The sequence below is a fragment of the Camellia sinensis genome, chromosome 1 (genome assembly GCF_055761805.1).
Source record: "Camellia sinensis isolate YWXY chromosome 1, ASM5576180v1, whole genome shotgun sequence".
Taxonomy (NCBI): domain Eukaryota; kingdom Viridiplantae; phylum Streptophyta; class Magnoliopsida; order Ericales; family Theaceae; genus Camellia; species Camellia sinensis.
In genome coordinates this window covers 123,911,533-123,925,644 of record NC_138961.1, presented here as the reverse complement: position 1 = coordinate 123,925,644, position 14,112 = coordinate 123,911,533, and the positions used below count along the sequence as shown (strand labels likewise).

General features: G+C 45.7%; 1 protein-coding gene across 1 annotated transcript in view; it reads left to right on the top strand.

The window, feature by feature from the left end:
* The window catches only part of LOC114288327 (ankyrin repeat-containing protein ITN1), a 225,990-nt gene that overhangs the window by 207,667 nt on the left and 4,211 nt on the right, over nt 1-14,112 (top strand). The window lies entirely within an intron of this gene.

Here is a 14,112-nt window from a genome sequence, read left to right as displayed (position 1 = left end):
TGCTTGTCGGCGTGAGTACTGAGAAGGATCCTAGCCTGATCCAGATTGGCTCCACACTATCTTCGGCGCCAGCGATTTGTCGCTTTCTTAAAAAAACTTTCAAAAACAAATGTTTTACGCGGCCCTGCGAAGACCTGTGTGGAATCACTCTTGAGACTGCGCAGCCTAGGATCGCTCTCAGCCTCAAGATTCGACCTGTTGTCTTGAACCTCGAACTCATCCGGAACATTCAACAGTCAACCGTCAGAAAAGGTCTGTATGGCCAGTTTCGAAATAGCCCTCGAGCAAGAGGCACCAAAGTCGAATCAGAAGGAGTAGATCTCGCTGGAAGAAGCTCGTGGAGTAACCGGGATGGATTCTTCCGCAAATCATTACAACAGCCGTTCTCCTAAATACAGAGAGGCTTCAACTCAAAAAAAAAAACCATTTGGCATGGACTTGCTGCACTTTTACCCTTTGAGAGGCTCGTTGGGCCGAAAACCCGGAAGGGCGACCCAGGCAAAAGTTAGAGCAAGAGAAAAATACAAAAAAGACAAAAAAGAAGAAATGAAAAAAAAATGATGAAAAGAAAAAAAAAGAAAAGAAAAAGAAACGAACAAAAGAAAATGAAAAGAAGCTCGCAAGGTCGAAAACCCGCATTGGGCGCCTTGGCAAAAGTGAGAGCCTAAAAAAAAGTGAAGGTTAAAATACCCGAGTGGACCTTAACCGGAACTACGTAAGGCTTGATTCCCATGTTTGGGATACGTAGGCAACTTCATCATGAAGTCCAGCCCCCAACGCTTTCATAAGCGTCTCAGTCCATGCAATGGTTTCGATTCATCCCCAAAGTCCAGTGGCCAACACCCTTCAAGGTGATTGTGTCCATATATGTGTTGTGACCGTCTTCGTCATCTTTGTGTCCGAGAGTTCGACCACCGCCAATGAAGAATGTCTGCGAATTGCTGCCGCACCATCCTAAACAAGGAGCAACTTTCCGTTGCCACGAGCCGCCGTGAGCCGCCATTCAAACTAGGGGCAACTTTCCGTTGCCTCCCATCCCCCCTTCAAACCAGGGGCAATTTTCCATTGCCTCCGATCCGAGGTTGCGCATCTCGAAGAGTAAGTTCTATGCTTGTTGAGCATCAGCTATTTGCAAAATAGTTTTTGAAGATTTTTACTGAGGTTGACTATTTTCTCGAAAACTATTTCATTTTCCAAAACTGGACCTTTGTCTTGGGCCCAAAAAGGAAAATTTTCAGTGCTTGCTGCCTGACTTGCATGCTTTTCAAATCAAAAATTGAACAAGTACGTTAATCCAACTCTCATTTTGATCAAAATTGTTTTAGTAGAAAGCAAAAGAAAAGAATGGTTAAAATGATGAACTAGGGGCACAGTTGAGCCAGGCGTTCTGTCTTTCCCCTGTCATCGACGTACTTGCCAGAAGAGCGCTCTACCCGTCAGAAGAAATGGCCGCGAGCTAACGGTGTTGAGCATGAACCCACACCTTTCTATTTATCCATCAATCACCTCGGGGAGGGATGAAAAATGAGAGAATGAAGAATAGAGAGGTGTAAGTTGAGAGAAAAGTGAGGAAACGGGTTTTGAGAAAAAAATCGAGCTCGAGAGCCGAGTGATGTGAGAATCACAAATCAGAAAGGGTGGGAAACAATACCCAGGTTGAACTGGCTCCTCGTGGTCCGAGGTCCCCCATCTTCGCTAACGCGTCTGTATGTCGTGTCTTTTGTTTTGTATATCTCAACCTTTTGTTTTAGGTCTTTTTCGAGCGTGTCTCGTCGTGCTAGGTCGTGTACCTTTATATTTGAGTCTTCCCCGCTGTGTTCAGTTGTAGGCTCGACATCCCGGTTTGAAAAACCCTCATTCGATTTCAAAAATCATTTATGCTCAGAATGCTGTGCCATTCTCTACATTTGAACGCGTTTCGACTCCAACCGGTTCCATCTTTGAGGTCCGTCCTGTCAAATTGGGCTGTTTTGTTTAGAATTCGCTGTGTGCAAAGTGAACCGATTGCTGTGCTATGGGCTGTATGCAGATTAATCCCCAGTAAAGCAAGGGCTGTGTGTCCAGAATCAGGCAGTGGGTTGCTTGGGTTATTTTGTTGTTGGCTGTTTAGTTATCTGATTATTACAGTGCAAGGGTTTAACTTTCAGACAACCAATCAATTTCATTTACATTGAGGTGTAACATGATGAGATGCGATGCAATGCATGAAATGTGTAAATGTAAACACTTTTTCAGATAAAAAGTCCGTTTCATTTCATTATCTTTTCAAATGTACAAGTTTTGGAAACAAAAATCTGCCTGCGGCAGTACAAGGTAATCTAACTACCAACAAAAAGAAAAGTACAAAAAAGAAAGAAAAGATAGCAAAAATCTGCATCTATGTCAAGCGCTCCAAGGGCCGTCAGTCCGTCCTAGTCCTCTTCTTGGACGAGGGTCCAGGAGCATCATCAGCGTCGTCATCAGAGCCCGAGCTAGAACCGTCTCCGGTCTCCTCCTCCGATGACCCTCCCTCCGCCTCTGACTCCTCGTCATCGTCATCGTCCGGGACTGGAGCTCGCAAGCTACTCCCGACGTGAGTACGCCCTCCCCTGGTACGGGGAAATATCCTGCCCTCCTCATCTCTCCTCCGAGCAGGGACAGAAGGTCTAGCTGGAGCACCTCCTGCCATGGGAATCTGGAAAGGAGGCTGAAAAGTTCACGAAAAGGGAAATGCATCAGTATACCGTGAGCAGTTTAGCAATGCAGAATGCAGTGTGTGAGTACAGTGTATGAATGCCGTGAGTAGTTTATCAGTGCAGAATGCAGTGTGTGAGTACAGTGTATGAATGCCGTGAGCAGTTTATCAATGTAGGGTACGGTGCAGAACGCAGTGTATGTAGTGTTCAGATACTGTGAGATCAGTGTATCAGGTGTTGTGCCGTGCATCAGATTATGTAAAGCAGTGTATGAATGGTTTCAGGCCAGTGTTAGAAGGACATACCGATATGCTGTAGACGGCTAGGAGGTCAAAAGTCCGCTGGAGCATCCCCATCATCGAGGCATTCATCGCCAACGAATGACGGGTGTACTCAGAAGAGGCCTGCAAAAGTATCAGATGCATCAATATTCTGTGGAATATCAAGTAAACTGAGGTGAATGACTGTACAAAAATGCAGTAATACGTACCGGAGGTAAGTCGGGGACATCAATGAACTCGTGGCCAGCCGGTGGAGGGGCGAAGGGGATCTGATAGGTCGACCCACCCTACCCCTGGAAGTCAGTACAGCAGGCAGGGCAGGCCAGCCAACTCCTCGTCCTCCCTGCACTCCGCCCCTACCACTGACCCGGGCCCTCCTCGAAGATCCAGCCCCCGCTCCCGCTCCAGCCCCAGCCGCCGATGCTACAGGCCTGGCCCCCTCTGCTCGACGACTACTCAGGGGGCGCATCAGGTACGTCCGCACATACTCCTGATAGTCGCCGGTGCCTCGGAAGCCGGCCTCCTCCCAGCCGATGGAGTAATCATCCAGCTGCTCAGTGGTCAGCCCCTCGGTCTCCCTCATCTCTGCAAGAGGGTGAGCCGGGACTATCTGCTCAGGTAACCCGCGGGTCTGGCGTAGAAAACGCTCCCCCAGGTACCAAGCCCGACAGACCGGGCCCTCTAGCAAGATCCGGAAACGCGAGGTCTCCTCAGCACCAGGGAACCGACCCCGCATCGCCGACGGCAAGGAGGCCCATGGCCGCCATGTGATCTGAAAGTGACGGACAGTTTGTTATCTACTGTTATTGAAACATGCAGTGGGAAAGCGAAGCTAGATGAACTGAAAGTAAAGCATACCTCGGCCGGGGTGATGGTGTCAAAATATCGGCGGAAGAAGCCGAATGTCTCCCGTGGTCGCCGGGTGCATCTCCCGTCGAAGCGACTCGAGAACGGGACAGCCGGAGGAGGCTCCGCGACTGGCACGGGGGCAAGCCTAGGAAAGTAGGCGTAAACCCACAACTGCAAAACAGATGTCAGTATGACCATCAGATAAAGCAGGATACACAGAATGAAGCAGAAATGGCAGAGCCGTGTGTTGTGCAGTGTATTGTGTGCAGTGTACAGTGTGTACAGTATACAGCGAGTGTAAAGCAGATTACAGTGGGTGCAGTGTACAGAGTACAGAGAATATCGGACAGAAATGAAAAGCGGAGAAGAAGTATACCTCCCAAGCCCGCCAGTAACCTCCAAGCAGCTGGCCGCTGCCACGAGAAGCCGAGCTCATATATCCGTACAGGGTGGCCAGAGCAGCGCCGCCCCAATCGTAGTGCAAGATATCCCGGACGTCCACCAGTGCGCTGAGAAGGCAGAGAGGCACGGTGTTCGCCCGGTCGGCGAAGATGGTAGTCCCGAACAAGAACATGAGGAAGCCGCAAGCATACCTCTCCTCGTCCTCTGGGGTCATCTGCACCTCCTCCAAAACGGGCTGAACCCTGAACTGTGTCTCGAACCAGGTGTACCGCACGAAGCCTGGACGAGCTAGTGGTGGGGCCTCCCCCAGTAAATGGACCTGAGCGGCGGTCCACTCATCCATGTCGGTGTCGAAGGGGATCGGATCACCCCCTACCCCGATGCCTGTGAGCATCGAGAAGTCATAAGGGGTCATCGTCATGTCCCCTGCAGCAGAGAAGTGGAATGAATCGGTGGTGTCCCACCATCTCTCCGCCAGAGCGGCAAGGAGAGGCCTGCATGTGGACAACCTGGAGAGCCCTCGGCAGAAGGTGCCGAAGCCCGCCCGGTCCACGATGCGCTGGACCGCATCAGGGAGCTCATCATACCACTCCCGTGCACCAGTATTCCCATACCCGCGAATGGTATGGGAACCCTCCTGCAAACAGAAAATGACAATTGCAAGACAACATTCAAAATGCAGTTTTGAAAGGACAGATATGGCATGTATGCAAGTTTGTCAGATTCAGGCAAATACCGGGTGACCGGTGTGCTTACAGTAAAATACGTGTGTTGTGTCAGCGTGTTTGGGTGTTTCAGAACAGATGTAGCATATGTGCAAATCTAACAGATTCAGACAAATACTGGGTACCAGTGTGTGTGCAGTAGAATACAGTGAGTACAGTGTGTTTGAGTGATTCAGGGCTAGTGCAGTGTGTGTGCATGTGTCAGTCTCAAGCAGATATCAGTTGTATGTATGTTTACAGTCAACTACGGTCTACGGCATATCAGATTTCAGCAGTTAGAGAATACAACTAACTATGGCAGTTTTGTATCCTACATTGCAGAAAGTAAAGCAGAAGATGAAAAGTTACCTCGGAAGTGCTGAAAGACAGATGGGAGGTAGGCTCGCGTAGTAGTAGCTCAGGCGCCGCGTACCTCTCAAAGCTCCGGAACTGACGCAGGCCGTCTGGGGGCAGAACGTGGATCGCCGGCCGGTAGGTCGCCAGGTCGAACGGGCGCTCGCTCAGTGGTAAGAGCTCGACCCCGGGATCCATCTCGTGGTCCGGGGGAGTCCCGCCACGTGGAATGTCATCCGCCATGAAGAGAGTGGTGTGAAAATGGCCCGGAAAAGGAAAACCGGGTCGGAATACGAAGAGTCAACCGGAAAGTCAACTCCCGAGAAGGTCGGAAATGGCCGGGAAGGCCGGAATGTGAAAGGGCACGGAAATGAAGAAGAAAGTGAGGGGAACAAACCCCGAAAAGGCGAGAACGCCAAACGAGGCACCAAAACGAGAATGTGATCGGTCGAAAACGTCCGAAACGCGAAGAGAAACGCGAATCCGACGACGAAACGGGCATAGAACGCGAAGAAACGGAGAAACGGGGAAGAGAAAAAGCTCTAGAGAGAGAGAGCAAGGGATTTCGGCGTGGAGGAAATGAGGAAATAGGGCTTGAAGCCCTATTTTATAACACCCAAGGTGAAAAGTCAAAACTGCCCCGCATCAGCAACTGTTTGCCGGCCGGCACTTTTTTGTGCCGATGGAATTGTTTTTGTGCCGATGGCCAGCTGGTGGCCTCATCTTTCGGCCGGTGGGGTTCCCACGGCCTTGTTTAGGCCATATGAGAAGTTCGTGGTCTTCATAGCTCAAGAAAGTGCAAGAAAGTGCATCTCCGACATTCAACCGGCCTCCGTTTTGACCGCGGGCCGTGTCTCTAGTGCGTGGCACTCGAATTCATGCAAGGTGTATCCTTTTTGTATCCTTTTTTAAATTCAAAAGTTGCCCCATGTGTGTTGCACGAGTTCATCACACTACTTCGGTGCATTACTTTGCGCTGTCATGCGCCACACATTTGCATTGTTATGCACGTGTTACATGCGTTGCAACACGCACCCCTTTGCATTGTCGTGCACATTTCTCATGCATCACCATTGCATTTCCATTCCATGCATTGTCATGCATTCTGGAATACGTGCGTTGTTGTGTATTTAACCCCATTTACATTCCGTGTGGCATGCATGTCGCACTTGGCATTGCACTGTTTTGTGCATTTCAAACCTCGCGTTGTCCTGCGCATCGCACTATTTTGTGCATTTCAAACCTCGCGCTGTCCTGCGCATCGCACTGTTTTGTGCATTTCAAAGTTGTTCGCGCTGTTCTGCGCATCGCACTGTTTTGTGCATTTCAAAGTTGTTCGCACTGTTCTGCGCATCGCACTGTTTTGTGCATTTCAAACCTCGCGCTGTTCTGCGCATCGCACTGTTTTGTGCATTTCAAATCATCGCACTGTTTTGTGCATTTCAAATCGTCACACTGTTTTGTGCATTGCATTCTATTGCACGGTTTTGCGCATCTCATTACATTACCTGCGTAGACCGCATGTTTGTAATCATCTCTTTACTTGCGTAGACCGCATGTTAATTACATTACCTGCGTAGACCGCATGTTTGTAATCATTTCATTACCTGCGTAGACTGCATGTATTGCTTGCGTAGACCGCATAATTGTTCAAATTCTTTCCTTGAGTAGACCGCATATTTATTGTTTAATTTCAATACCTGCGTAGACCGCATGTATTGCTTGCGTAGACCGCATAATTGTTCAATTTTATTACCTGCGTAGACCGCATGTTTTGATTGCGTAGACCGCATTACTATTTTCATTACCTGCGTAGACCGCATGTTTTGACTGCGTAGACCGCATTATATCATTACCTGCGTAGACCGCATGTTTTGATTGCGTAGACCGCATGATTATTTTAATTTCATTACCTGCGTAGACCGCATGTTTTTGATTGCGTAGACCGCATCTTAATTTCATTACTTGCGTAGACCGCATGTTTTTGATTGCGTAGACCGCATGTTAATTACATTACCTGCGTAGACCGCATGTTTGTAATCATTTCATTACTTGTGTAGACCGCATGTTAATTACATTACCTGCGTAGACCGCATGTTTAATTCCATTACCTGCGTAGACCGCATGTTTTGATTGCGTAGACCGCATGCTTAATTCCATTACCTGCGTAGACCGCATGTTTTGATTGCGTAGACCGCATGCTTAATTCCATTACCTGCGTAGACCGCATGTTTTGATTGCGTAGACCGCATGCTTAATTCCATTACCTGCGTAGACCGCATGTTTTGATTGCGTAGACCGCATGTTCATTAATTACCTGCGTAGACCGCATGCTTTGATTGCGTAGACCGTATCATTGTTCAATTTCATTACTTGCGTAGACCGCATGCTTTGATTGCGTAGACCGCATTGTTTTCATTACTTGCGTAGACCGCATGTATTGCTTGCGTAGACCGCATAATTGATCAATTTCTTTACCTGCGTAGACCGCATGCTTTGATTGCGTAGACCGCATCTTAATTTCATTACCTGCGTAGACCGCATGTTTTGATTGCGTAGACCGCATTCTCGTTAATCTCATTACTTGCGTAGACCGCATGCTTATGATCAATTCGTTGCCTGCGTAGACCGCATGCTCCACTTACATGTTTGTATTTCCACAGCATTGTTATGCTCCCCACTTGCTTTGCGCTGTCACGCATTTTGAGTACACTACTTTGCATGTTGCTAACGATATTGTACCTGTTAAGTTTGTTTTCTTTTCAGGCACGATATTGTATGTACGGTTCATTTGAAGCTGGTGCAACCAGACGAGCCGCACAGGTATTGTATCTCCCGAGTGAGACGTATTGAGAATTCCATAATTCTCTTACATCCTTTCTGCATTGTAGTGTAGTTTGGTATGCTAGCTTAAAATTGTCGCATGTTTGCTTCATTACAGCTTTCTTTTCATGATCATAAGTTATGCTCGGCTCCGTGCATTGTCTTGCATTTTGCCCCTGCCTTCGGGCGCATATCTTATTTGTCTTGTATGTTTGTCTGAGTCTTCGGCCTTGTCAAAAATGGATTGTCTCTGGGCTTTGACATTCACTCCCGTCATTGTTATGACTTTCGAGTTCTGTCAAAGAGGGGCAACTGTAGACACCCCATTTTTGACCGTCCTCAAGACTTGGACGTCACTGTTTGAACACACGGTGATCTTCCATGTTTGTGTTCGTTTGGAGTTCCCGGAGGTCTCGGCTCGCGCGCCATGCCTCAGGATCCCCGAATTCGACCGTTTAGTGTCTGGTTTTGCACCAAACACTTGCATCTTGCCTTTGAGAGGCAGGGTGGGGCTTGTAGACCATCCCCATCCACCACTGGCAGTGGCTAGATGCCACCGGCTGGTTTTTGCTGCCACCGGCAATATAGTTTGCCGACCGGCACTCTTTGTTGCCGGTCAGCACTATTTGTTGCCGACCGGCACTCTTTTTGGCCAAGATGGCATTTTTGGCCGGCCGATTGTTGTTCATCTGCTTTTGCAGATATTTTTAGACAGCTGTATTGCTTTTGCTCCCCTCCATACACGTGTGTGGAGGGATGTCCCTCTTGCAAAGCTTGTCTTGTAAGCTTTACAAGAGGCATATAGAGAGACAAGGTTAGACTTAGGATATTTTGGAGAGCAAAACAGCCATTGTTGAGCTCTTGTTCTAGGGTTTGGGTGAGATACACATTCTATCTCTCTTTCCCTCTCATTTTGTTCACTAGGTGTTTTGTGTCACACTATTGTGCACAAACACCTAGTGTTTCACCTTCCTCTTGGAGCTGAGGTTCTAAAGGGTTTGTTTTGAGATCTTGGTGTTGGATTCAAGCCAAAGGAGGTCATTGGAGCATCATTTGTAAAGGGGTCTTCAAGGGTGAGATTCTAGTCCTTTTCTTCCCCATTTTTGCATTGATTTTATACCTATCTTAGAGCTATTTTTGTGATTATTGTATAACATAAAAAAGTTCTGTTTTTAGGCCCTCTTTATTGTTTATTAAGAGTGTTTTGTTGTTTGAGGGTTGTTGACCACCCTTAGACCTCAAAAGGCCTCTTTTTGAGCCATTTTGTGCTAGCTCCGGGATTTTGGTGTTGAGGTCTCTTCACCACTGAAATCTTGAGGGATTTCAGTGGTGAAGATGATGCTTTGAAGTCCCAAGAAGGAGAGGGCCACCCCCTCTCCTTCTTGTCCTTGAAAAGGGCATATTTTGACCTCTTAAGGAAGCCTATGCTTGAGTGTGTGTTGAGCATGTTTGGTTTGTTTTTCATGCTTATATATCCATAATATAACATGATTTCAAGTTGGTTTTGGAATTCCATGCATGTTTAGCATAGTTGCCATGTAATGCCTTGTTTATGCCTTAATGTGCCTTAGGTTGTTAGCCTTTGTTGGAGCATGTTTTAGGCTTAGTCTTGTGAAGATTATGTGCTTATTTTTCCATGTTCTAAGTCTGTCCATAAGTATTTGGGTTGATTTTAGCATGCATTATATAGCTCCTTTGTATTTGGGCTTGTTGGCCTTGAGTATGTGCATGTGTAGCATGCCATCTTGGCATTGTTTTGGTGATTTGGGATCATTCTACATGCCATTTCAGTCCCATTTCCATGCTTGTTTGATTGCCTTGCATGCCTCTTTAATGCTTTGGAAGCTTGTGTGGCAATGCTCCAAGTTTCATTGTTTATGCATGTCTTTGTTTTTTGAGTCACTTAGATGCCATCTAAGTAGTCCTTTAGCTTTGTTTTAACATGCTAAACCTCTGATTTTGGTCCTTCTTTTCATGCCATGTTTGGTCATGTTAAGTGTAGTTCAATGCCTCATTGATTTGCTTTGAATACTTAGGCCATTTGGTGCATGCTTGACTTGATTTGTTGCTTGGTTTGGCACCATGTATTAGCATGATTTCAAGGCTTATAATGCATGCTAATTGTTCATGTTTTTCCCTTTCAAGTGTGCTTGAATGTTGCTTGATTTGTGCTTAAGTGTTGGTCCTTATGTGCATGTGTGTGTGTATGCCATTTAGCCCTCACTCTTTAGCACTTATGGCCACTGTTTTAGGTCTATTTTAGAGCTGCCTAATTCATGCATAAGTCCATCTTTCCATTTATTTGCATTGCCATATGTATGCTTGTATGCTTGCATAAGTGCTTTGCCATGCCATGTTGCATCCTTAGCTTGTATGCCTAGGTTGCATTGCATCTTGCATGCATTCCTTGTCCCTTGACTTGGGTGATAGGGATTGGGAGTTTTGTTTGATTGGTTTGCATACATTTGAAATTAAAGTTGCATACTTGGTTCTTTGGGCCATCATGCATGGAAATGCGTGATTGGTGGTCCGAGAACCGAGGCACATGTCCCTTCGAGTCATTACAATGATAAGGGATATGGTTGATGCATACATGCCTTGAATTGTGCTGCCATGCCTTGTTTTGCCCTCTGTTGCTGTGAGTTGCAGGTCCAGCAGACTTTCTTTGCCGACCGGCAGTGTAAGGTGCCGGCCGGCAACCTTTTCTCTGCCGACAGATTCAATTTTGTGCCGATGGACATATACCAGTGCCGGTGGTGATTCCACTCAGCCGGTGGTACTCCCCAGTGCCTAGGGATGCAACCCTGAGGTTTTGACAGCCTCCAGAGGAGTGAAAAAAGGAAAACAGAGGCAGCTTGCACATGGCGGCGCGCTTCCCGAGGCGTTTTCCTGCTTTAATTAATTTATTTAATTTGTTAATTAAATTAGTTAATTTGTAATATTAATTAGCTTGCGTAGTTAATTAATTTGTAATATTTATTCGGTCCCTCCGAGTGAGGGTAAATCTGTAATAAGTGTGTGTGGGTGGTGTGTATGTCTTCCAACCCCACTTCTTTCTTCCCTTTTATTTACTTGCTTACGGTGGTAGATTAGGGCATGTTTAAATTCAGCATACCTTATGCTATGCATGCGTGCATTCATGCATTTTGTATTACATGCATTAGGCTCGGTACATCACGCTAATTGCATTCGTACTTCAAATCAAAAATTGAATATGTGCTAATTGTGCATTTTCACATAACATGTTTAGGATAGCCGAGCCTATTCTAGTAACATTTTGTATGCGATGCATTAGGCACTTCACATGGACTTGGATCATGCATGTTTGCTAACAAGTTCTTTGTTTTGGGCACGGAGTACTATGTAAGTATTTCCGCTTTAGCATATCACATGAGTGTGAATGTTGCCATGACAGCATGCTTAACATGTGGCTAGATGCTTATGTGTTAAACTGTTTCGAATGCCTGTGGGTGAAGGTTGGATTGTTTGAGTTGGAAAAACTCGTTGAAATCCGTATTTTAGCCTACTTGCGAGTAGCAAATTCCAAAGCATTTTCAAACCGAACGGATATGCAATGTTTATTTCCAAATTAGGCAATCTAGTCTATACTTGTTTGCTGTGCGCATAACATAGTAATTCTAGCCTAATAATTGGTTTAAGAACACATAAAGTTTTCAAAAACGGATATCACGGTTAGTAGAGGCCGGTCTTCGGACCGGGCGAAAGGGGGTGCTCATACCTGACCTTCCCCGATCGTACCCAAGCTCCCGAGCCGAGACAACTCCGGTGATGACGGACATGTGGCCTTCGGCACCGAGTCAGGGTTTCCTATATTCTCCCACAAAAATATTTAGGTGGCGGCTCTGTATCTGGCAAAGCAGTCCATGTTTGGCACTACTTTTTCAAAAATCTGTTTCTCAAAACGATTTGCCAGATTTGGACTCTTTGGTTCAGATTAAGAACCGTGACACAAATCGAGTCCGAACTGTAGCAGCGAGGCCCACGCGGGCGCCGTCTACAGTTTCTATGGCCAACACTGATATATTCACATAAATCACATATTTATGTCATACGACTTATGAGTCCAAGTTACTTTTTATTTTCCCTTTTTCAACAGATAAGCATGTTAGCTCTATCATTATTTCAACAGATATGTATAAAAACTATATCCCACATTCACAGATAAGCATATAAGCTATATCCACATTCTCAACAGATATGTATAACAACAATATCCCATATTCACAGATAAGCATATAAGCTGTATCCACACTTCACAAAGATAAGCATATAAGCTCTATCTTCACTTCTCTAGACAAGCATATGAGCTGTATCTACGGAGTTCATCCCCTATCTTCTCCCAACACTATCCGGTTTAGAGGTACATCCCCTATTTTCCCCTAAACCGCGGAGTACATCCCCCATCTCCTCCTCTACACATAACGTATACAAACACATTGGTTCTATATACAATCACTCAATACATACAGTTAATGTATTCTAACAACCGTCAATTTTCATGACACATTCCATTGATTAGTATCCGTTTGCCTAATCATCATGCATTGTCTACAACAATCACGACTATCCTCCACCGATAGCCCAAAGCAGTTATCTCTAAACAAAAAATAAATGCACAATGGATATTCAATCAACATTTCATTTCCTCATTTCTCACAATTAATTATCCCAATTAATCAAACAATGTAATTAGGTCATTTTTCATAATTACCATTTCAACCCTTAGGTCTCATTTTCATCAATGATTCAACATTTATTCCATTTCTCTATGCCGAACATGCATGTAGGTTTATTATAAATAAAACCCCAACTTTTGTAAAATTACACAAAGCCCCAAACTTTCACCAAATTACCAAACCAACCCCAACATCTCAAAATACTAAAATTTAAAGACAAAACCCATAGAGAGGAGTAGGATATCCCTACCTCGAAGTTTGAGCCAAAAAGGAGATGAAGACTCGAAGATCAACGTGCTCCAAATCCAAACTTTTTCAGATTAAGTCGATGCTCTCAACGCCCTCTATCTTTTTAACAAAGGCCCTAGGCTAGATTCACACTCTAGGGAGATCAAATCTTAGAGAGGGTGTAAGTTTAGAGAGAGAGAGTCTCGGATCTAGGGTTTGAAAGAGAAAGAAAGTGAAAAACTGATGTTCAAAAACGCTACTATCCGCTGATATAAAACACGCTCGCTCGAGCGACCAGACACAGGAAACTCTCGCTCGAGCCAAGAAGTTCTCGCTCGAGCCGAAAACTCAGTAGTGCGCTCGAGCGAAAGAATGCTCGCTCGAGCCAACAACTCAAACCCTCAGGTCGGCTACCAGAAGCACGCTCGAGCGACAAACTTCTCGCTCGAGCGAAGAACAAACCAGACCGCTCGAGCGAAGAAAACTCGCTCGAGCCAAGAAATGCAACTCTCAGGTCCAGAACCAGACGCAATCGCTCGCTCGAGCGAAGCCACTCTGGCTCGATCCACCAGACATGAACTCAACTCTCGCTCGAGCGACCAACTCCTCGCTCGAGCGAAGGTCCAAAAATCTGGGCAGCAGCACTAGGCTCCCAAACACAACCAACCTGTAACAAACCTGCCCAACACATCCTATAACTCAAAATACAAAGTAAAAAGGATGCAAACAAGATAATAAACAACTACCAACATCCACAGACACATGTCCGGATCGCTGTACAACAAGGGTAAACCCGGGATCACTATAAACCATGGATAGTTATTTAAGCTAAAACATTAACATAACTTAATTTAAATAAACAAATTATTTAAAGTGAGAGAAACCGAAATATAGAAATTATGTAAATAAATAATCATCACCACAGTACAGAACATAACAAAATAGAGGTCACTGGAGTGACAGTCAGAACAGAGGTCAATAGCTCCATGACAAACAAAGTGCTACAAAATGGCCAAACAGAGGCCAATGGTTATTTAAGCCCCCTAAGGCATGGGACTCCTATGGTGGTACTTATAAAACATAATTGTTTAAAAAATCC